Below are 25,243 nucleotides of genomic sequence, written 5' to 3' on the forward strand. Positions count from 1 at the left end.
AATTTACAAAAAAAACTCCGGTTTCCAGTTCACAATTCTTTGCCTTCGTGCTGCTGCCATGCCATCACCAAACTACTAGGTGAGCAAAAAAATACAACAGTTGGGGCACACCTTCATAGAATAGCCACAGGAACACAGACTTTATATACAGTAAGACTAGAGATAGTCAATGAGATTCTGGCATGCATACAAATTTACACAGGTTGGAATTGGGCAAATGATATGAACGTCATGCCAATTTTGATTGGCTTATTATTGTCAGGGAAACTAAATAACTAAAACAGTTTTAACACCTTTCTTCACTACCCAGGAAATGTATACATTTTGTTTAGTACTGATTCTAACAAATCATATTTTACAAATAGACTAAACGTCTCTCTAGCTTAGTTTTAACTGCGGTTGAACCTGTGCTTTTGTATATTGTTTACAGTCTCCTTTATGTGTATTCTACCTGCTAGCTATTCATATTTTTCCAGGTCATTTAACAATGCGTTCTGCTGATTGCTGTCCAATTAGTTTTGTGTTCCTTGCATGCAAACTCCAGGCTTCTTGTGCTTTTCACTGTGCTATCACTTTCTATAACATTCATATACTCTTTAAACTGCAAACTTTGACATTAATAATGTCCTTAGGAGCTGAGCGGAGAAGAGAGGAATGGAGAAGTTAAACAGTCTTATTCACACTTTGCTTGGCTGAGCCTAGAATCCTCAGAAAATGCTTAATGATTTGGGAGAGCGCAGTCTTTTAAGATTATTGACACAAGCGCTGGACTGTTCTGAGCCGATGGATAGAATCAAATCTGATCTAATCACGATGTTGCATTGATGCATGAGAGTTAAGAACAGAGCCAAATAACTGGCTCTGAAATGATGTGCTTTCTCATTTATCATAATTACAAACGTTTCTGCAAGAATACTTATGCAGTCAGGTTTGGAAAAGTACTTAAAGAAAACAGTTAACACTTCTAAAATCATTTGTCTTCGCAGTACAAACCTCTTGACTCTGGATGTTGTCAGGAAAATAGTCAGTGGGCCATATGCATATCAACTTTTTCTCCTAAATTTTCTCCTTGGAGGCTATTTGCATCTTTAATTTAGAATAATTTTCAGCACTTTGCAGTTTAAAAAGTACCAAAAAGTTGGTGAAAAAGTACTATCAAAATTTCCATAACATTTACTTCTGGAAGTGGCTTAATAGGTATAAAGTCTGTATTTTCCGGCTTACATAGTTATCCATAACCATATATCTGCGTTCATAACTTTTAGAAGATACATTCATCTGCTAGTCAATATCTAAGTATTTCCTATATGAGGCCTCATTAAAAAAGAAGAACACTTATTATCATGAAAACCGACATTTTTCTTAACTTTGTAAGTAAACTGAAAACTTAAACAAGAATTAAGTAACACAAAAGGCCAAGAGTAAGAGCATGATATTTCCTTGAGAAACATAAGAAGAGTTGTCTCACTCATGGTCAGTTATCTGGCGACATGTCCGGTGAATCTCAGTTGCCTATATATGTTAATAAGAAGGTGAGTATCATTCCATACCTCCAAGGGTGAGTTAAAACTATGACCATGTAGTATAGACTAGGATCTCAATTTCCTTCTAAAATTTTGTTAAAATCTGTGGATTCTCGAAAGAAATCCCAAAAAGCCCAGGTTTTACGGAAGGCCTCTTCTCTATTTAAAGCAGTGTGTGCCAGGTCTACCATTTTACGAATGTAATCAAGCTTATTAATAATTCCTTGGGAATTAGGTGATAAGGGTTCTCCCCAATTCTTTACTAACACACATTTAGCTGCATTCAATATCAAAATTATTTTGAGTATTTTTTTTTGCTTGCTGATGGTTTAAAATACATTTTATTAAAGAGACACTGAAGTCTCGTTTTTTACCTCTTTTCTTCCTATAATCCTGTTCTGCATGATTGCCCCAATAGATTCGCCTCATCCCCGCTGCAAATTGGTGATTTATTACTGTGCAAGTGACCAGCAAAGTTCCACGACTTTGCTGGTCGCAGATTGTGCTGCCCTGGCTCGCAGGGCTTCTCTTCCTGAAGAGGCTGAGCTTTGAGCTGTAGCTCTGTAAACGGTTTCAAACCGCCAACTGAAGGAGAACTCCACAAACACCAATGCAGGTTGTAAAATTCAAAAAATGTTATTTAAAAAAAATACAATTTCTACTCCATGTAACCAATGAAAATTATGAACAATACAATCTCTAATGTAACAGTCTTCGAAATATCTTCTTGTCTTCTTTCTAGAGGATACTTCTTAGAGCTAGGAAGAAAATTGGTTATATTCAATACAGGACTCTCCCACCTGGTAAGTATCTACTAAGAGTAACCACCCACTTTACTTTCAGTTATATAGAATTAAAATTGGACCCTATTTGGATTAGATAAACCCCTGAATATTAGTTTTGTAAGAAGAAATTTCAGTCCAATACTTCGCATCAATACAGTTATATAGACATCAACTTCTAGTTTTACTGATCAGCAAAAAATCCTTTACAATAGTAAATGGAGTACTCCCACTTTTGTTCTCGGTCTGGTAAATGAATCTGGCTATATTACTCGTTCAATACTTCAGCCAGGTTTTATGAAATAAAATAATTAAATAAATAAACAAAAATAAATAAATAAATTATTTGGTTAATAAATTAATAAAAAAAATAAACAAATAGATGAGTTAGTGAGTTAATGAGTATTTAGTAAATTAATAGTGTTACTTGAATTGGTTAAAAAAAATAAAGACTGGAACCAACAAAAAGGGAGCGAATGACTCCGTCACATGTTCTTGTAGGCAAAACTATCAATTCGGCTTGTTCCAAAAAAAAAAAAAACTTGAAAAAAATGAATAATAATAAAAATAGTTCTTAGATCCAAGTCTGTAGCTCATGTATTCAACCACTTCTGTTTTTTCGCAGGATCAGACTACTATCAGGAAACCGTCTATTACCAGGTACTTATTCCAAGTCATCCATTACTGCTGGTAAATCTTCATATTTACTATTTCTCCTTTCTTTTCAGGAACCCAGCTGGATGACTCTTCCCAAAGGTAAGTATTTAATAAATATAACTTTGCACTGTACCACACTAAAAACAAAACAAAATGCTCTTTGCACTTTATATTTTAAAAGTTAGTTGGCTATGAGGGTAAATAACAGGCCTTTAGCGGACAGGGCACTGAATTATTTCATTAAGCAGATACACTTTCTTCTCAAAATCACTATTTCATAGTCCCATACATAGTACATAGGTGATTGGCAGTTTTTGGACTTTCATTAAAAAAAAACCCTTTCTTCCCATTTCCGCAACAGTTCAGGAAAACTTATGAAAATAACAATAAAAATAAATGGATACCCCCTCTTTCTACCTGCTACAGCTCAGCCTCTCCGCAATCAATCTCCGCAGATCTCCGCCTCCTCCCCGCCCCTCTCAGTAAAAGAAGACTAAGAGTAAAAGAAAGAGAGGCGGCGATCAGCAGAGATTGACTGCGGAGGAGGCAGAGCTACAACTGAAAGCTCTCCCTCTCCAGGAAGAGAAGCTCCGGAGTTTTGCAGTAAAGCCAGTAACAAATCACCCATCTGCCGTGGGGATGCTCTTTAAATTTGCACATATCACCTAAGAGAAAACTTGGAAGGAAAAAGGGAATTGCAAGGGCCAATGTTTTCTGTTCTTGCTGCCTAGAGTTGGGCTAAACTTTATGTAGAAATACTGTACATAAACTTAACTCACTTCACCCAGAGATAAGCCATTGACTATATTAAATTGGTGATCTCAATACATATTCAGTAGATTCTCGGTTATCTGGCAATGACAAGGATAGGCTGATGCAGCATAAGTGTGCTTTCTGTTTGCTTTAACTTGTTCTCCTGAGTTTTCTCCTAGGAAATAATTTTTCATCTTCTCTTTAACCACTTGCCGACCACCCACAGCCGATGGGCAGCGGCAAAGTAGACGCCGAAAGGACCGCAATACGCCGAACTGCGGCGGCTCCTTTTGGCTCGTAGGGGCAGCGATCTCGTCACTGGTGACGCGCGCTGCCCCTGGCAACAGGCTCTGCCCACCCGCGACATCATCCCGCCGGCCGGTAGCAAGTGCCAGCAGGATGTTACCCGCTCGATCGCTGCATACAAAGTGTATAATACACTTTGTAATGTATACAAAGTGTATGATACAGGCTGCCTCCTGCCCTGGTGGTCCCAGTTATCGAGGGACCACCAGGGCAGGCTGCAGCCCTCCATGTCTGCACCAAACACACTGATCTGCCCCCCTCGACCTCTGATCACCCACAGCACACCTCAGAACCCCCCTCTGCCCACCCCCCAGACCCCTGTTTGCACACAATCAACCACCTAATCACCCATCAATCACTCCCTGTCACTATCTGTCAGCGCTATTTTTTTATTAGGTCCTAATCTGCCCCTGGGGGCTCCTGATCAACCCCCCCACCCCTTAGATCCTCCTCAGACCCCCCCCCCCCAGACCCCCCGTGTACTGTATACATCTATCCTCCCCTATAATCACCCAATGCTCACCTGTCAATCGCCTGTCAATCACTCTTTAATCACCCCCTGTCACCACCTGTCACTGCCACCTATCAGATATCAGACTCTAAACTGCCCCCTGCGGGCACCCAAACACCCGCCCACACCCTCAGATCGCCCGCAGACCCACCGTCATATCACCACCAAAGTGCATTGTTTACATCTGTCCTTCCCTCTAATCAACCCCTAATTACCCATCAATCACTCCCTGTCAATATCTGTCACCACTATTTTATAGATTAGGCCCCTAACTGCCCTCTGGGGGCTCCTGATCACCCCCCTACCCTCAGATCCACCCCAGATCCCCCCAGACCCCCCCCTCCTGTGTACTGTATACATCTATTCACCCCTATCAATCACCTGTCAATCACCTGTCAATCACCCATCAATCACCACCTTTCACTGCCACCCATCTGATCAGACCCTAACCTTCTCTCTAATCACCTACTTATCACCCATCAATCACTCCCTGTCAATATCTGTCAGCGCTATTTTATAGATTAGGTCCCTAACTGCCCTCTGGGGGCTCCTGATCACCCCCCCACCCTCAGATCCACCCCAGACCCCCCCCCCCCCCCTGTGTACTGTATACATGTATTCTCCGCTGTCAATCACCTGTCAGTGCTATTTTATATTAGGTCCCTAACTGCCCTCTGGGGGCTCCTGATCACCCCCCTACCCTCAGATCCACCCCAGACACCCCCAGACCCCCCAGACCCCCCCCCCCCCCCCCCGAGTACTGTATACATCTATTCTCCCCTGTCACACACCTGTCAATCACCTGTCAATCACCCATCAATCATCCCGTCACCCCCTTTCACTGCCAGCCATCTGATCAGACTCTAACCTGCCTCTTGTGGGCGTCTGATCACCCCCACACCATCAGATCGCCCGCAGACCCACCGTCATATCACCACCAAAGTGCATTGTTTACATCTGTTCTTCCCTCTAATCACCCCCTAATTACCCATCAATCACTCCCTGTCAATATCTGTTAGTGCTATTTTATAGATTAGTTCCCTAACTGCCCCCTGAGGGCTCCTGATCACCCCTACCCTCAAATCCACCCCAGACACCCCCCCCCGTGTACTGTATACATCTATTCTCCCCTGTCAATCACCTGTCAATCACCCATCAATCATCCTGTCACCACTTTTCACTGCCACCCATCTGATCAGACCCTAACCTGCCTCTTGCGGGCATCTGATCACCCCCACACCATCAGATTTCCCGCAGACCCACCGTCATATCACCACCAAAGTGCATTGTTTACATCTGTTCTTCCCTCTAATCACCCACTTATCACCCATCAATCACCCCCTGTCACCACCTGTCACTGCTACCCATCAGATCAGACCCTAATCTGCCCCTTGCGGGCAACCAATCACCCGCCCACACCCTCAGATAGCCCCCCAGACCCCATCTGATCAACTTGCCAGTGCATTGCTTAGATATATTGTCCCTTCTAATCACAGCTTGAGACACCCATCAATCACCTCCCGTCACCCCCTAGCACTCCTATCCATCAGATCAGGCCCTAATCTACCCCATTTTAAAAAGAAGACACCCCAAGGTATTCCGTTAGGTGTATGATGAGTTCATAGAATATTTTATTTTTTGTCACAAGTTAGTGTAAAATTACACTTTGTAAAAAAAAAAATAATAAAAATCAATTTTCGCTAACTTGTGACAAAAAATAAAATCTTCTATGAACTCACCATGCTCTTAACAGAATACCTTGGGGTGTCTTCTTTCTAAAATGGGGTCACTTGTGGGGATCCTATACTGTCCTAGCATTTTAGGGGCCCTAAACCGTTAGTAGTCTAGAAACCAAATGCCTCAGAATGACCTGTGAATAGGAGGTTGGGCCCCTTAGCGCACGTAAGCTGCAAAAAAGTGTCACACATGTGGTATCTCCGTACCCAGGAGAAGTAGTATAATGTGTTTTGGAGTGTATTTTTACACATACCGATGCTGGGTGGGAGACATATCTCTGTAAATGACAATTTTTATTTTTTTTTACATACAATTGTACATTTACAGAGATATTTCTCCCACCCAGCATGGGTATGTGTAAAAATACACCCCAAAACACATTATACTACTTCTCCTGAGTACGGCGAAACCACATGTGTGACACTTTTTTGCAGCCTAGGTGCGCTAAGGGGCCCAACGTCCTATTCACAGGTCATTTTGAGGCATTTGGTTTCTAGACTACTCCTCATGCTTTAGGGCCCCTAAAATGCCAGGGCAGTATAGGAACCCCACATGTGACCCCATTTTAGAAAGAAGACACCCCAAGGTATTCTGTTAGGTGTATGATGAGTTCATAGAAGATTTTATTTTTTGTCACAAGTTAGTGTAAAATTACACTTTGTAAAAAAAAAAAAGAATAAAAATCAATTTCCGCTAACTTGTGACAAAAAATAAAATCTTCTATGAACTCACCATACTTCTAACGGAATACCTTGGGGTGTCTTCTTTCTAAAATGGGGTCACTTGTGGGGTTCCAAATACTGCCCTGGCATTTTAGGGGCCCTAAAGCGTGAGGAGTAGTCTAGAAACCAAATGCTTCAAAATGACCTGTGAAATCCTAAAGGTACTCATTGGACTTTGGGCCGCTTAGCGCACCTAGGCTGCAAAAAAGTGTCACACACTTGCTCTTCCTCAGTGATGTCAGGTAAGTCCTCTTCCTCCCCCTAGCCACAAACAATACCACGGGAACATTGAGCAGCACAAGCCCCTGCGACGCCTGCTGGGGTTGTTCTTCTGCCGCCGCCTCCTCCTCCTCCAAAGAAACACCTTCCTCATCTTTTGAGTCTGACTCATCCTCTCCACACGACTCTTCCTCCTCCTCCCCCCTCTGTGCTGCCACAGGTGTTGAGGAAACATCTGGTTCTGATGAAAATTGATCCCACAACGCTTCCTCCTGTAACTGTTCCTGTTCACACTCCTTCACAGCTTGATCCACCACTCTATGCACAGCACGCTCCAGGAAGTAAGCGTACGGGATCAACTCACTGATGGTGCCTTCACTGCGACTCACCAGGTTGGTCACCTCCTCATGAGCCTTCATGCATTACGCATGAGTGTCCAGTTGTTGGGACAGAACATCCCTATCTCCCCAGAGTGTGTCCTTTTACTGTAGTTGTAGAGGTACTGGGTGACGGCTTTCTCCTGTTCTAGCAGGCGAGAGAACATAAGGAGGGTCAAATTCCAGCGAGTCAGGCTAATGCAAATCAGGCGTCTCACCGGCAACTTGTTTCTCCGCTGAATATTGGCAAAGCGTGCCATGGCCATGTAAGACTGCCTGAAATGCCCACACAACTTCCTGGCCTGCTTCAGGACGTCCTCTAAGCCTGGGTACTTTGACACAAATCTTTGAATGACTAGATTCAACACATGTGCCATGCAGGGTACATGTGTCAGCTTTCCCAAATTCAAAGCAGAAATGAGATTGCTGCCGTTGTCACACACCACGTTGCCGATCTCCACTGGCGCGGGGTCAGCCATTGCTTCACCTGTTTGTTAAGAGCAGCCAGGAGAGCTGGTCCAGTGTGACTTTCCGTTTTGGGGCAAGACATGTCTAAGATGGCGTGACACCGTCGTACCTGGCATGCAGCATAGGCCCTGGGGAGCTGGGGCTGTGTAGCTGGAGAGGAGATCGCAGCACCAGTAGAGTTGAACTGCCACCCAGCCAAGGAGGAGGAGGATGATGACAGCTAGGAGGATGTAGCAGGAGGAGAGGAGGTGGCAGGAGGCCTGCCTGCAAGCCGTGGAGGTGTCACAAGTTGGTCCGTTGCACAGTCACATACTGCCTGCTTGTCACCAGGTTGACCCAATGGACTGTGTAAGTAATGTACCTGCCCTAACCATGCTTGACAGACCAGGCATCCATGGTCAGGTGGACCCTTGACCCAACGCTGTGTGCCAGAGATGACACCACTTGCCTCTCAACTTCACGGTACAGTTTGGGTATCGCCTTTTTAGAGAAATAATTGTGACCTGGTATCTTCCACTGCGGTGTCCCAATGGCCACAAATTTACGGAAAGCCTCAGAGTCCACCAGCTGGTATGGTAACAGCTGGCGAGCTAACAGTTCCGCCAAGCCAGCTGTCAGACGCTGGGCAAGGGGGTGACTGGCAGAAATTGGCTTCTTCCGCTCAAAGATTTCCTACACAGACACCTGGCTGCTGTGGGCAGAGGAGAAGGAACCGCTCAAGGTCAGAGGCGGAGTGGAGGAGGGTGGCTGTGAAGGTGCAAGGGAGAAAGTGGCTGAACATGCTGCACCTGAAGGAGGAAGGAGGGTGGCTTTTCTTTTGTGCTGCTTTTCCTCTGGTGCTCTTCCCATTGCAGTTTGTGCCTTCTCTGCATGTGCCTTCACATTAAAAAATTTCCAAACCACTGAGCCCTCCTGGGGTGATGGCACTATGGTGGCATCAGCAGCTGACGTTGATGGGCATGTTGGCTGGCTGTCCATAGGTGGTGATACATGGCGCCGGACACTGCCACCAGCTGTTTCTGATGACAAGCTCCCCCTGCTTCTTTCAGCAACTTGTCTCCTCCTACTCCTCTCTGTCTCCCCCTCTGAACTGTCCCCTTGGTCATCTCGTCTCCTAGGAACCCACGTGGCATCCATATCATCGTCATCATCATTATCATCCTGCCCAGCTTTGCTTGCCTCAGACACCTCCAAAACTGTACTAACAGCAAGTACTTCATCATCCTACTACTCACACATTACGTCCATAGTGTCGCTTAACTCAGACATATGAGGTGGTGTTACTTGCTTAGCGCCTTCATTTTGTTGTAACAATAATGGCTGTGCATCAGGGATTTTCCCACCAAATAACTCCTGCAAACTGTACAGTGACTGGTGGTATTAAATAGCACACTGGGTGTGCTCACGTAGGTAGGTGGGTGCACTGAACAACAGGTAAGTATATGCAGTGTTCAGTATTAAATGTGCAGCTGTCACACACATGTATCTGGAACAGGTACAGTGACTGGTGGTATTAAATATCACACTGTGTGCGCTCACGTGTGTAGGTGGGTGCACTGAAGTGAACAACAGGTAGGTATATGCAGTGATGGGTATTATATTGTGCACCTGTCACACACAGACAGGTACCGGACAGGCACAGTGACATTTCGTGTGCTAACGTAGGTAGGTGGGTGCACTGAAGTGAACAACAGGTAGGTATATGCAGTGATGGGTATTACAATGTGCACCTGTCACAAACAGACAGGTATTGGACAGGCACAGTGACACTGCGTGCGCTCACGTAGGTAGGTGGGTGCACTGAAGTGAACAACAGGTAGGTATATGCAGTGATGGGTATTATAATTTGCACCTGTCACACACAGACAGGTACTGGACAGGCACAGTGACACTGTGAGCGCTCACGTAGGTAGGTGGGTGCACTGAAGTGAACAACAGGTAGGTATATGCAGTGATGGGTATTACAATGTGCACCTGTCACACACAGACAGGTATCCGGACAGGCACAGTGACACTGCGTGCGCTCACGTAGGTAGGTGGGTGCACTGAAGTGAACAACAGGTAGGTATATGCAGTGATGGGTATTACAATGTGCACCTGTCACACACAAAAGTAGTCACTGAATGTGCTGGGCCTGGAAGTGGCACACACAGTAGGAATTACCAAGGCTGTCTATGCAACAAAAGTGTCTGTGGGACACACACACACACACACAAAATATATAAAAAAAAAAAAAAGATCACAAGAACAAGATTAGCTCTCAAAAGAGCTGTTGAGGGTGCTTTTTTTTTTTTTAGCAAGGAGCAAGCTAAGAAGCCTACAAGAGCCTAACTAAGCTTTCCCTATCGGTCTCTGAACAGCAGCTCTCCCTTCTCTAATTACTGCAGACACACGAGTGAGTGAAAAGCCTGACGCTGCCTGCCTTGTATAAGGGGTGGGAGGGTGGGGCTCCGGGAGGGAGTGTAGCTTGATTGGTTACAATGTGCCTGCTGACTTTGATGTAGAGAGTCAAAGTTGACCCTCATGATGCAGTATGGGGACGAATGGAACTTCCGGAAAAGTTTGCGGTTCTTCACGATCATGAAACACGGAAGTTCGCCGGGTACCGTTCGCCGACGAACCGTTCGCGCCATCTCTACTGGTCAATTACACCTTCGGGTCGCTTCGGAAGCACTTGTGTCCACGAGTGCTTCCAAAGACCAATAACTCCATACTGTGCATGCAATATGGAGTCACCCATTTTCTGAAGCACTCAGGAAAACAAGTGCTTTTGAAGCCTTCCAAGACTTTCGAGGGCAGCAAATTCAAACAGGGGACAGTGCTGGAACAGAAACACCGTGAGAGGTCGGGAAAGGCTCTATGCGATCCATAGGTAAGTATCAGACTTAAAAAAAAATTGCTTCAAAGATTAAGTTTAGTGTTATGCACTCCATATTAACCTCTCACAATCACAGTTATCAATATGCCATGTGGGTTGAGCATGCAAGTCTGTGTTGCACATTTTTCTTAAATAACACAGGAATGTTAAAGGCCCAGATAATTAGAGAGACAGACAGAAAGAGAGAGAGGAAGTAGGAGACAGGTAAAAGATATAGAGAAAAAGAAGACAGGGCCCATATACAACTATGTTTTTCTCCTGAGTTTTCTCCTAGGAGATAATGTTTCATATTCTATTTAACATAACTTTTCAGCACTTTGCAATGGAAAAAGTACCAAAAATTAGGTGAAAAAGTACTATCATAATTATTTGTAGTATTTTCTTACTTGCTGGTTGTTTAAAGGGCATTTTATTGACAATTTTGAAAATATCACCCAAGAGAAAACTAAGGAGAAAAGGTAAATTGCATATGGGCCCAGGGCCCATATGCAATTTATTTTTTCTCCTAAGTTTTCTCCTAGGTGACAATTTTTCATCTTCTCTTTAAAATAACATTTCAGGATTTCACAAATAAAAAGAAAAGCTACTATCAAAATTAGAAAAGCTACTATCAAAATTATTTTGTGTATTTTCCTGCTTGCTGGGAGTTTAAAGGGCATTAAAATGACAAGGTATGAAAATATCAACTCGGAGAAAACTAAGAAGAAAAAGTGAACTGCATAGGGGCCCAGGTGTTCATTTAAAGTGAACCTTAAGTGAAAATAAACAGATGAGAAAAACATTTGTATCCTAAAAATGACTTTTAGATGTTCCACAGTTATATGTTATGTCTAAAAATTTAAAAAGTAGATTTATTGTTTAGCCTCAACTCAATGAGACAGTCTGTCCTGTGTCCCAGGGAGCTAAAATATATGAACTGTTGACCTTTTTAACCTATCCCCAGCTTGCAGAAGCCCATTTCTGTGCCAAGAAAGGGTTTATGACTGTAATTCCTTTTCAGTAAGGGACATTAAAGTCCGACTGGGTACAGACTGGAGAGAAACTGTCAGTTGCATAGCTAAATATTAACTCTTTCAGGCAGAGAAAAAAGAAACGGCAAACAGCATAGTATTTATAGGTTTGCCAATGTACATATAGTACACATGTCTATCTCATAATGTCACATGTTGCTTAAAGAGAATCTGTACTGTCCGATTTGTATAATAAAAAACGTACCAATTGAGTCACTGTGATCTCCTGGATCCCTCTTTGCCGTTTCCGCCACTCCCCGACGTGAATTTTGCTTTCAATCGCCAGTTTTAGGAAGTGTTTACAAACAGGAAAAATGATGGCTAACCAGAAAGTGATGTTTGTACAAGGAAGTGATGTTTGTATGTATATATATATATATATATATATACATATATATATATATATATATATATATATATATATATATATATATATATATATATATATATATATATACATATATATATATATATATACACACACACACACATGTATATCATGTTACGGTGTACTGCAAGTTTTTATTACATAGTGAGTTATCTGCACTCCAGTCTGGGATTCTCTTAGTTTCTTGGCATGTGACAGGAAGCTCCCTTCCCCCCTCAGCCTCACAAATAAACAAAGCACACAGAGCCAGCAGAGGGCGTGCATAACTTGTATTCATTACAGCAGAGGCAACTCATTCCTCTCTGGGTCGACAAAGCTCGTCAAAGAAAAGAAAATTCGATATATTACAGAGACAGTGCAACTAGAAAAGACTGCAGTAATCCAGACTACATTAGAACAGGTATAGGAACTTATAGGATAGAAGAAATAAGGTTCCTTCCTTCCTATCCCTTTAAGCCTGATTCACATACTGTAACTTGATACAGGTTACTTTTTTTTGAAAAATATGTCCAAACTATTTTGAAGCAGTTTAAGCAGATGGATCTAGGTTATCCACTTACAAAAATTTTACAAAATCTGGAGGTGAGTCACTGTATATTCCTTGCTTTCATGAGAAATTCTGCCTTCTGAAAGTTCAATGCTGATGCGAAGCCAACCTCAAGGGAATAGAACACAAACCAAAAATATATTTTGAGTACTTCTTACATAAAAATGTGATACAGATTATATGCTAAGAGACTGTTGTATATTCTAGTTTCCCATGGCAAAAAATGGATATCCCAAAGGCATTATTAAGCCATTTAACTCAGTCAGCTGAAATGACACATCCAGCATCTTGATTTGATTTATTTTAGGTGACAGTGCGAGTTCAGAAAAATGGCACAACATTTTTTTCAAACTTTTAGTTTTATCAGTAGTCACTATATTTGTAGCAGTAGAATGTATTCAATGAAGGAAAAGTTTTGAATTGGGTAGCGGTGTAGTAGAGGGAAAACGATAGGTGGAGCCCAGAGAAAAGAAAAAAAAAATCATCGGGCAACTAAGTATTTTTCCTAACATTACCTCCACAGTAAGTGTTCAGTTATAGCAGTCACTGTGCACAATGATTGTTTCAATTTAACTTTAAGATGCAACAGTATACAATTCGATGACTCAACTGACTATATGACTACATTCAAATAAAAATTGATCATGTTTAATTGACCATTCTCAAATTATACTTACCACTTGACCACAGAGGGTTTTTTCCCCTTCAGGACTAGAGCAATTTTCACCTGTCAGCGCTCCTCCCTTTCTTTCACCAATAACTTAATCACTACCAATTACAACAAAATGATCTACATCTTGTTTTTTTCTCCACCAATTGAGCTTTCTTTGGAAGGTACATTGTGCTAAGAATTATTTTATTCTAAATGCATTTTAATGTAAATAATAAAAATAATGAAAAAAAAATCATTATTTCTCAGTTTTCGTCCATTATAGTTTTAAAATAAAACGTTCTACTGTGGATAAAACCCACACATTGTATTTGCCCATTTGCCCTGGTTATTGCAACATTTAAAATATTTCCCTAGTACAATGTATGGTGCCAATATTTTATTTGGAAATCAAGGTATATTTTTTCAGTTTTGCGTCCATCACTATTTACAAGCCCACAAATTAAAAAATAACAGTAATATACCTCTAGGTGTAATATTACTATTTGGCCACATGATTATAAGTACACTATAAGGCAGGGGTCTCAAACTCAATTTACCTGGGGGGCCGCAGGAGGCAAAGTCAGGATGAGGCTGGGCCGCATAAGAAATTTCACAATCGCGGCGCATCGCCGCCTCTGCCCGCCCCTCTCACTCTTCCTTCACAGAGAGGGGCGGGGAGAGGCGGCGATCTGTGTGGCGATTGACGTCAGGAGGGGTAGAGCTGAAGCTTAAAGCTCTGCCCCTTCCAGGAAATGCCGGCGAATTGCCCCCCGGGCGATTTGGGGGCTCTGCAGCCCGCGTTTAGCGGCGGGGATGCGGCGGATTACTTGGGAGCACTGAAGCGAACTGTAAGGAAGCTTTTGCCGGCGAGGGCCACAAAGTATTGTATCGAGGGCCACAAATGGCCCGCGGGCCGTGAGTTTGAGACCCCTGCTATAAGGACTATAAGTATTATAAGGACTATAAGTACATTTCTATTGACTGTAGTCAGCTTTCCATGAGCCATGTTCACAGAGGGAGGCTACAAGCATGAAGTCATGTAAAAAAGGCACCTGGAAAAAAAAGCGAGGAGTATTGCCGCTAGTACAATATCAGTAAATTTACTGATATTGTACTACTTAATTGCAATAGTAAAATATCAGTAATCTTTGCCAATATTTTACTATGTTTTAATCAAACCCTATTCTCATACAGAACCCTCCCTCTACCGATATCTAACCCTAATACCTCACTCTACAGATGCCTAACCTGATACCTCCCTCTACTGATGCCTAACCCTAAGACCTCCCACTACTGATGCCTAACACTTAACCCCACCCCGCACCTAATACTTACCCACCCCCAACATTAACTTCCCCTTCTGTGATTTGCAGCAAAGAAGGTACATTTGGGAGCCCGGAGGAGCCCAATTAAATTGTGCTAAAGCATGCCTATATGCAAACTTTTTCATTTCATAGTGGGCGCTCCACAGCTGCTAAGAAATGCCACAATTTGCTTATTGGCATGCCTCGGCACCCACAATTTTATCAGGTGCCTCAGGGTGGCCAAATTTACCTTCTATTACACAAATCACACCAATTGTTGATGCTGTATGCTCAAATTTCCCTTCTTTGCTGCAAATTGCGACTTTTCTAATAGGGGCCTATGCCAGGGCTCTTTGTTTTGTAAGGGCTCCTGCTCCTTTTTTTCCTGTTCAGGCCACATGCCACCCACCAGCTCTTACTGAAAGAACAACTCTTGTCTGGAGAAACAAGAGGTGTAGGTGGCATGCTGGCAGAAACAGCATCTGTTGAATGCACTGACCAGAAGGTAGATAATAAGGAGGACGTTTCACAGCAACAACATCCTGGGTGTATTAGCATAGCAGTCAAAACCAAATGGTCCCAATGCACTTAATCACATCTGGTCATCTGCTGTGGCCTGCTATGAGATCTGCTCACTAGATCTTTGTTGTGAAACTTTAAACTTTTTATTTTTTTTTACTTGGCTGCTGATGCAACTATTTTCATCTACATCTGTGTTTAGGTCTTTAAATAATTCAACCTGGGAATCTGGTGATTGAGTTATGATATGGATATTCAACATTAAATTTGTTGCATAGAACACTTGGTCCAGATAATGGCCCATTGTCTATAGCTTGCAGGGCAAGCAGGTAATACTGTAGTGGTGCTTTCTTACCATGCTACAAATTGGTATAGGTGGTCACTGGCACTGCACCCAAAGTGGTTGAGAGTTGAGACTGACAATTCTACCTGGTCAGAGGCAATTTGGACCATATGAATATCACACCCCATTGGCATATATCACTGATAAGTTTTTATCTTTGACACAGCATATAAACTTATGAAATTAAATGTATATACTATGCCTTCTAGTTCAATGCTGGTAAACTCAGATGGCCTCAAGTGTGGCTCCTGATGTGGCCTTAAATGTGGCTCCTGATATCAATAGTCTTATGTATGGCTGGAGGTGCCTAGCACTGGTCTCAACCTTTTAACCTAGACACAGCTAAGATCCTATAGGGAGTACATATAATAAAGTATGGTGGCGTAGTGGTTAGCACTCTCGACTTGCAGCACTGGGTCCCTGGTTTGAATCCCAGCCAAGTCAACATCTGCAAAGAGTTTGTATGTTCTCTTCATGTCTGTGTGGGTTTCCTCTGGGCACTCTGGTTTCCTTCCATATCCCAAAACATACAGATAAGTTAATTGGCTTCCCCTAAATTGGCCTTAGACTACGATACATACACTACACTATACAGTGGGTTGCAAAAGTATTCGGCCCCCTTGAAGTTTTCCACATTTTGTCATATTACTGCCACAAACATGCATCAATTTTATTGGAATTCCACGTGAAAGACCAATACAAAGTGGTGTACACGTGAGAAGTGGAACGAAAATCATACATCATTCCAAACATTTTTTACAAACAAAACTTTGTAGAACCACCTTTTGCTGCAATTACAGCTGCCAGTCTTTTAGAGTATGTCTCTACCAGCTTTGCACATCTAGAGACTGAAATCCTTGCCCATTCTTCTTTGCAAAACAGCTCTAGCTCAGTCAGATTAGATGGACAGCGTTTGTGAACAGCAGTCTTAGATCTTGCAACAGATTCTCGATTGGATTTAGATCTGGACTTTGACTGGGCCATTCTAACACATAGATATGTTTTGTTTTAAACCATTCCATTGTTGCCCTGGCTTTTGTTTAGGGTCATTGTCCTGCTGGAAGGTGAACATCCGCCCCAGTCTCAAGTCTTTTGCAGTCTCCAAGAGGTTTTCTTCCAAGTTTGCCCTGTATTTGGCTCCATCCATCTTCCCATCAACTCTAATCATCTTCCCTTTCCCTGCTGAAGAGATGCACCCCCGAGCATGATGCTGCCACCACCATATTTGACAGTGGGGATGGTGTGTTCAGAGTGATGTGCAGTGTTAGTTTTCTGCCACACATAGCGTTTTGCATTTTGGCCAACAAGTTCCATTTTGATCTCATCTGACCAGAGCACCTTCTTCCACATGGTTGCTGTGTCCCCCACATGGCTTGTGGCAAACTGCAAATGGGACTTCTTATGCTTTCTGTTAACAATGCCTTTCTTCTTGCCACTCTTCCATAAAGGCCAACTTTGCACAGTGCATGACTAATAGTTGTCTTATGGACAGAGTCTCCCACCTGAGCTGTAGATCTCTGCAGCTCGTCCAGAGTCACCATGGGCCTCTTGACTGCATTTCTGATCAGCGCTCTCCTTGTTTGGCCTGTGAGTTTAGGTGGATGGCCTTGTCTTGGTAGGTTTACAGTTGTGCCATACTCCTTCCATTTCTGAATGATCGCTTGAACAGTGCTCCGTGGGATGTTCAAGGCTTTGGAAATCTTTTTGTAGCCTAAGTCTGCTTTAAATTTCTCAATAACTTGATCACTGACCTGTCTTGTGAGTTCTTTGGACTTCACGGTGTTGTTGCTCCCAATATTCTCTTAGACAACCTCTGAGGCCCTCACAGAGCAGCTGCATTTGTACTGACATTAGATTACACACAGGTGCACTCTATTTAGTCATTAGCACTCATCAGGCAATGTCTATGGGCATCTGACTGCACTCAGATCAAAGGAGGCCGAATAATTATGCACACCCCACTTTGCAGTTATTTATTTGTAAAACATGTTTGGAATCATGTATGATTTTCGTTCCACTTCTCATGTGTACTCCACTTTGTGTTGGTCTTTCATGTGGAATTCCAATAAAATTGATTCATGTTTGTGGCAGTAATATGACAAAATGTGGAAAACTTCAAGGGGGCCGAATACTTTTGCAACCCACTGTAAATACATAGACATATGACTATGGTAGGGATTAATTTGTGAGCTCCTCTGAGGGACAGTTAGTGACTAGACAATATACTTTGTACAGCGCTGTGGAAGATGTCGGCTCTATATAAATACTAAATAATAATAATAAAGGCCCCTACAAAAAATAGCTTGATATTGCCACTAGTAGTGTATCTGTAAACTTACCAACATTCTACTACTTAATTCCCATAGTAAAATTTCAGTTACCTTTGCTGATATTTTACTGTGACCTAACCCTACTCTCACAAAGAACCCTCCCTCTACAGATGACTAACCCTCAACTCTCCCTCTACTGATGCCTACACTTTAATCCTCCGTCTACCAATCCTTAACGCCCTCCCCCCAGCATGGTGCGTACTGCTTAACCCTCCCCTGATGGTGCTTACCCTTCTAGTAGGTAAAATAGTCAAAAGGTCTTATTGTAGGCTCTGACAGGTCATTGGTGGCCTTAGAACCACAGGGCTCTAGGAAGAGATTTTACTGCTGCTGTCACTACAGCCTCTATACAGTAACCTATAGACTTTCAACTTCCTCTGTTGACCTCTGTTGACTAAAAAAAACTTTACATATAATTTCACGTGACAGTTTTATGAGGGTGGCTAAACAGACACACTGTTATGCACCTGGCTCAATGGAAATGGGAGGGAGAGTCGGTTGCTTACTTCCTGCAGGAAACAAACAAAAAAAAGTATTGGGAACAGTGATACAATCAAGTAGATTGCTACACGGGAAGCCAGTGACAATGGGAGACAATTTTATATACTTTAGATTTTTGACTGAAAACATCAGGAAAAATAATTTTGACCAAGGAAACCCTAAGGCCGTTGCCACACCAGCAACCATTGTTTTGGATGCGGTGCGATCAGATGATCCCACCACACCACAACGCTTTAAAAAATGCTTTGTAGATAACTGTGCTAATGCATGGTAGTGAGCCTTCATGTGATTCCTAGCAGCAATTTAAATCTTAAGTGAGCCTCTCTAGCACTCACTTCCTGTGGCGAAAGTGTATTAACAAAACTTGCTGTCACGCATGTGCATTGCAAAACGAACACAAAACATTTTAAAATATCGGCACCATTGACTTACATGTCTTCCAGTCACCGCACGTCACCAGAGATATTGACCAATAACGCACTGATGCTTTTGTGTCAGATTTGATACTCAGGTATAAAATGTCCCATAGACCATCATTGCTTAGCATTAGCCTGCGGTATAAGAGGGTAACACAATGCAATGAAAACGTCCTAGTGTGAAAGGGGTTTCAAGCGTGTACATAACTTACCGTATTTTTCAGACTATAAGACGCACGATTTAGAGGGCCAAAACCAGGGGAAAAAAATAAAATATACTAAACCTGGTGTGTCAATGATGCACGGGTGTCTTGTGGAGCTTTTCCCTCCCCCAGCATTCATTTGTGACTATCCCAGAAAAACAATGGATTCAGTTAATAGAGACAAATCTGGATTTAGAGGCCAAAAGTCTCACAATTATAATTGCTGTCTGAGTTAAATACACACGCAGCCAGCCTCAGCTGCATCCACCACTGCTAAAGGGCATCCTGGATTGATTCCTTCCAGCTGGCCAACCACATGGTGCACTCCTTCACAGACTGTAACTTCCTCTGGAAGATGCTGCCCCATTGTCCACGTGGTCCTTCATCCTACATCCAGCCTGAAAACCAAACGCCTCTAGGCTCCAGCCCAATGACCCCTTAGCCATGGACAACTGAGCTTTGGCTTAGCTAAGAACCCGTGCTGCCGTCAGACCTGGTGTCCTTGTGATACACTCCATCAGTCACGGTGGTAAGACACAGCGGGTAAGCATAAGCACACGTGCACAGCACTATGCGGCTACACGCTACTACAATCGGCCCCCAGTTTCTCTCTCTATTTAGGGGTGGGCAGTGATGCGGGTGATCGTGCATAGCGTATATGACTATGCTACAACTTTAAGCCCCCAGCTCCTCTCTCCCTCCATTTGGCAACAGGCAGCGATGCGGGCAATTGTGCATAGTATACAGCACTATGCTGTGTGATATTCAGGGGATCTGGGATCAAGTTTCACATAGTTTAGGCAGCCATAAAGTTGAAAAAAAACAACAGTTTTGTTTATTCTTGCAACACAAGTTAGGCATCCGCCAGAAAAACAGAAAATAAAGTGCAGCTTCACTCAGCCAACAAAACTATGCAGTTCATTGTTCAATTCAACATAAGGGAAAAGTCCATCTTTCTTCAGCAACCCAAACTTAAAAGTCTTTGCAAGAAACACAGTTCAATTTCTGACACACCTCAGTATTTCTTTTCTTTTTAGCAAGAGGGTTACCTTCCTTGTAACACTGGAAAGTCCAGCCAGGAGCTCTGATCCACACACACACTGTCTGCAGCCTGCACAGCTCATCAGCAATGCACACCTGCTCAGGAAAATCACACACTCCTTTCCCAGAGCTCCTTGCAGATATTGCTTCCTGCAATAGGTTAACCCCTGCTGTACTGGCATTAATTTTATCAAGGCTATCTCCAGACAAGCCCTGGGGTGGAATGGAAGAGCCCGCCCAACCATTTCCCTTCCATTCCAGAGTCCGGGCCCTAACAAATGAAAGAACATGCAACCCTGGGTTGCAAACTACCCCGGACTCCTTCCCCAACTGCCTGTCTAAAGGGAGCCAAAACCAAAAATAGGGGAAATGTATCTTCCGTCCAGGACCCATCCCTGGAGTCCTGTACAGCTGCTACATAAAAAGAGGGAGAACCGAGAGCCCAATATGGTGTAGTAAGTCTAGGAAAAATGGTATAATGGAAAGGAGTAAAAATATATACTCACAAACCCGGATTACCTCCAGGCAACCACTGTATAAGCATTTGAGGAGTTTGACCTGTCCCCACTCAGGATTATGAAGTCACCCTCTGTAGATGTGAAGAAAAAAGGGGGTGTCCCCCTCCACCAAGGGTGGATATATGGTACAGTATAAGCTGAACAAAGGCACCAAAAGGGTAAAAACAGTATTTAAAATATTTAAAAATTGCTGAGGAGGCAGCGGTGGACTTACCCCCTCCAAGCAGACACACAAAAACTGTGTAGTACAACAAAAATAAATTTATTGGTACACTTCAGGGTTTTTATACAACGCGTTTTGCAGGCATAAACCCGTTTCTTCAGGCAGTAGAGGTAGGAGTACTCAGTTGAAAGGCGCCAGGTGTGTTGCTGACAAATTGCTGTGTACTCCTACCTCTACTGCCTGAAGAAACGGGTTTATGCCTGCGAAACGCGTTGTATAAAAACCCTGGACCAATACATTTTTTTTGTTGTACTACACAGTTTTTGTGTGTCTGCTTGGAGGGGGTACGTCCACCGCTGCCTCCTCAGCAATTTTTAAATATTTTAAATACTGTTTTTACCCTTTTGGCGCCTCTGTTCAGCTTATGCTGCTACATGCAGCCCTTATCTTATGTCTCTGGCAACAGCAGGCAGACTAAACTTTCTGGGGGTGCTTCGGTGTTGCAGTGGGGATCAGTGAGGGGTGCAGAACAGGCAGTGGCGTTGGCCGAATTTCAAATATTCTGACCATAAGACGCACTGACTTTCTCCCCCCATTTTTGGGGGAGCAAAAGTGTGTCTTATGGTCCAAAAAATGTGGTACTTTACTACAGCTTATTAATAATTCTGGCAAATAAATTAATTGTGCTGAGTTGGCCACCCATCCCTGTGCCAATGTAGCCAAATCTTGCCATATTTTCCTTCACCTTCTGCAAACCTCCAACCCTCCAGAGCAGACAGGAAGCAGCAATTAAGTGAGTATTAATGCTATGTGAATCATTGCTTACTAGCATGAATCATCACTGACCAGCAGATACATCCACCAAATTCAGTAAATAAGGTCTGTTGTGGATGTTTATATTGAGATGGCACATAGACTATAAAAAGAACATCCGTCAATGCAAAAATAAGGAACTTACCATTAACTATGAATCTGTTTCCCTTTTTTCTATATTTTCTTTCTATTAGTATCTGTTAGAGGCAGATTATTTAAGAGGAGGACATAGAACATTGAAATCCATTCTGAACAAATTGAAAGAGCGATAGACTGAGTTAGGAATCCATGATGTTTTGTTTTCCATTTTAAATAATAAAGGCACCGCTGAAGCTATGTACAGACATTAGGTGACCTATGTCTGGCTGAATTGTTTATGGTTAGATTCAGGCTATGATCTTGTGTGTGCACAGCAGTCATCTGTCCTCTAGAGCTGAGCTGACCCTGCTCAGGGGAATAACAAAAGAAACCATTGCTTTTGCTTCATCCAAACTGATGAACTAGCAGACTATTTTTTTTTCTTTTTACATCATGTCCATTGTAGTAACACTGTGATATCAGGTGGCCGTGGCCCTACCCTGTCCCCATTTCTGCTTTCTTCAGGAGTTGTTGGACAATATGTGAAATATTAGTAATTTGGCCCCCTTGAAGGGCAAGATAAGGGAAGTAAATCTGGATTGGAATACTTCAAAAATATACCTATGAAAATTTAAAGGATACCAGAGTTGAAAAAGTTGGAGAAATGGGGGAAGCAAGCATTTAAGGGAGCTGTCTTGATGGTCACGCTTCCTCCCTTCTCCACTGACACCCCTCTTTCCCCTCACGATTGACATCATGCGCATGCACAGAGTGCTCCCGGGCGCTGTGAGATGCGAACAGCTGGGCCGTCATCTGCGCATTAAAAGCTACTCCCAGTGACCCGGAAGAAGCTGCGGGGGGGGGGGGGGGCGGCTTTAGGTGAGAAAGAGGGGTGTCAGTGGAGAACAGGGGGGAGCGGTGGCCTCCGGGACAGCTCCCTATAGATGCCTGCTCCCCCAGTTTCTCCAACCTTTTTCAGCCCTGGTATCCTTTTAAGTAACTTAAGGTGATTTCATCCATTGGCGGACATTGGCTCTGCATATCTGTGTTACGGAAGCATGTGATTGGGACGTCTCAGGTCAGTAGCATAAGTGTTGAATCTTGCTTTCTCATGGAACTTTATTCATCAGTGAAATTATGTGGTTGTATGGAACTTTCATGATAGAAAGCTTTGCTCATGAATGTCTTTTTTCAATCCAAATAACTATGTAACTATGTACAGGTTAAACTCTCAAAAATAGAATATCATGCAAAAGTCCATTTGTTTCAGTAGTTCAATTTAAAAGGTAGAACTAATATATGGAATAGACCCAGCAAGATATTTCAAGCCATTATGTATTATAATTTTGAAGATTATGGCTTATGAAAACTCCAAAATCAAAATCTCAGACCATTAGAATATTGTGGAAATGTTCAATATTGTGTCAGACTCTAATCAGCGATTAACTCAAAACACCTGCAAAAGGTTCCTATTTCATATATTGGTTTCGCCTTTTAAGTTGAATTACTGAAATAAATGGACTTTTGCACAATATTCTAATTTTTCGAGTTCCACCTGTATGTATGATTGCTGCGATTGCTGCATTAGTCAAGAGGCTTACCCTGAGTGGCACTGTGTATGATGATCCTATGTACGAGGCATCGCAGGTGGCCCAGTCCCTTCCACAGCCTGTTTATCATGGTCAGAGCCCTTGTGCACAGGATTATTTGACCATTGTTTATTACTCTCAAGTCCTGGATCAGAAAAAAATCTGAATGGTATATAACTCTGTCTACAACCATGTGTTGCTTGGATAATCAGCAGTCATCGTTAAGACAGTCATTAGTGCTGATCAGGATACTTGGGCATAGATATTGGTAGGCGTCTAATAGACACCAAAACAAAGTATTGGTAATCAGACACCCAGGGGATGAGTTGGGCACCTGATGTGGTACTAATAACTGATCAGCTACATAAGGCAAGAATGAGAAACTATGTAGGGAAGCAATGCAGGAGCCAATCGTATGTTATATAGTTAATCGGCATAAAATAGTTTATTTCACCATTGAGGGAGGTTAGTGTTAGGCGTTAGTGTTAGGCCATAGGTGGGGGTTAGTTTTAGGCACTAGGAGGGGAGGGTTTGTGTGAGAGTGGGGGCTGGGTAAGTTTATAGTAAAATATCAGTAATGTTAATTGCAAATATTTTTACTAGAGGCACCAACCGGCGCCCATCTCACACGGCACAAGTACTCCATTGGTGGCTTTTGGCAGAGCATAATTAAACTAGCCTGGACTTCTGCAAAATAAAATACTCAATTCCTATATCTATTTCAGCTGTATTTCTTTATTTACCATTGCTTCCGTTTTCTTTGCAATAGTTTGTGTAGTTATGCAAATATTCATCTACAGCTTTTTCTTTATTAGAATATAAATATATAAATTCTGACTCTGCGAGAAAATGTTGCTTTAGATTTGTATGTGTTATTCTGGAGGATGCTGTCAGTGACAGCTGGCAGGAAAGTTCCAGGTGTGTGAGTTTCATACATTCATGTCTGAAAATGGCAGCCGATGATACAGGTGAATGAGTGTGTCAGTGACACAGCTGGTAAAATGGTGTGTATTTAATATGTGATGGCAATCTACTATGTGTATTCAGGGGTTGAATTGTTCAGTTGGCCTGCTGTGACAGTTCTATTCAGCCTTTACCTATACTTTGATTGTTGCCCAGCAGGGTACTAAATCTTAATGCAGGGTGAGGCTTAAGTGCAATCTGACACAGGTTATCTTTGAAAAACTTCAATTTTATTTCACCGCTTTTTGAAATCTTGGCTTGGCTCTTCCCTTAAAGGGAACCTGAAGTGAGAGGCAAGTGAGAGGGATATATGGATGCTGCCATATTTATTTCCGCTCAAACTCACTCTTATCACGCGAACGACAGTCTGCACACACGCCCGATTTAGCGGGCGAACGACTGAACGACGGGTCGTTCAAACGACCCGTCGTTCGCAAAAAACGGACGTGTGTATGGGCCTTTAGTGCAATCTGACTCAGGTTATCTTTGAAAAACTTCAATTTTATTTCACCGCTGTTTGAAATCTTGGCTTGGCTCTTCCCTTAAAGTGAACCTCTGGACTAAAAATCGACTCAGCAGCACTGAAAAGGCTTGGTGTTTCTTTAACAGTTTCTCAGCATCAGAACTTTGTTTCTCTTATACAAGCCTCATTTTTAGCTGCACAGAAGAAAACTGCCCGGGCTTTTTTCCCCTGATGCTGTGCAAAGCATGATGGGATTTCTGATGTTGTTGTTCTCGTTCTGCTGTTTTGGTGCAATTTTTTTTTTACATTTTTGAATTTGACATTTGAAGCCTAGCGTGTGCAACTGGGAGGGGTGATCAGGACACAGGACAGTTGGAACTGTGTCTCCTGCTCCTTGTCACCTCCTTTCAACTAAAAAGATGGCTGCCCCCATGACAAAGATGGCAGCCCCCATGAATCACAAACATTT

This window comes from Hyperolius riggenbachi, chromosome 9 (assembly GCF_040937935.1).
Source record: "Hyperolius riggenbachi isolate aHypRig1 chromosome 9, aHypRig1.pri, whole genome shotgun sequence".
Classification (NCBI taxonomy): Eukaryota; Metazoa; Chordata; class Amphibia; order Anura; family Hyperoliidae; genus Hyperolius; species Hyperolius riggenbachi.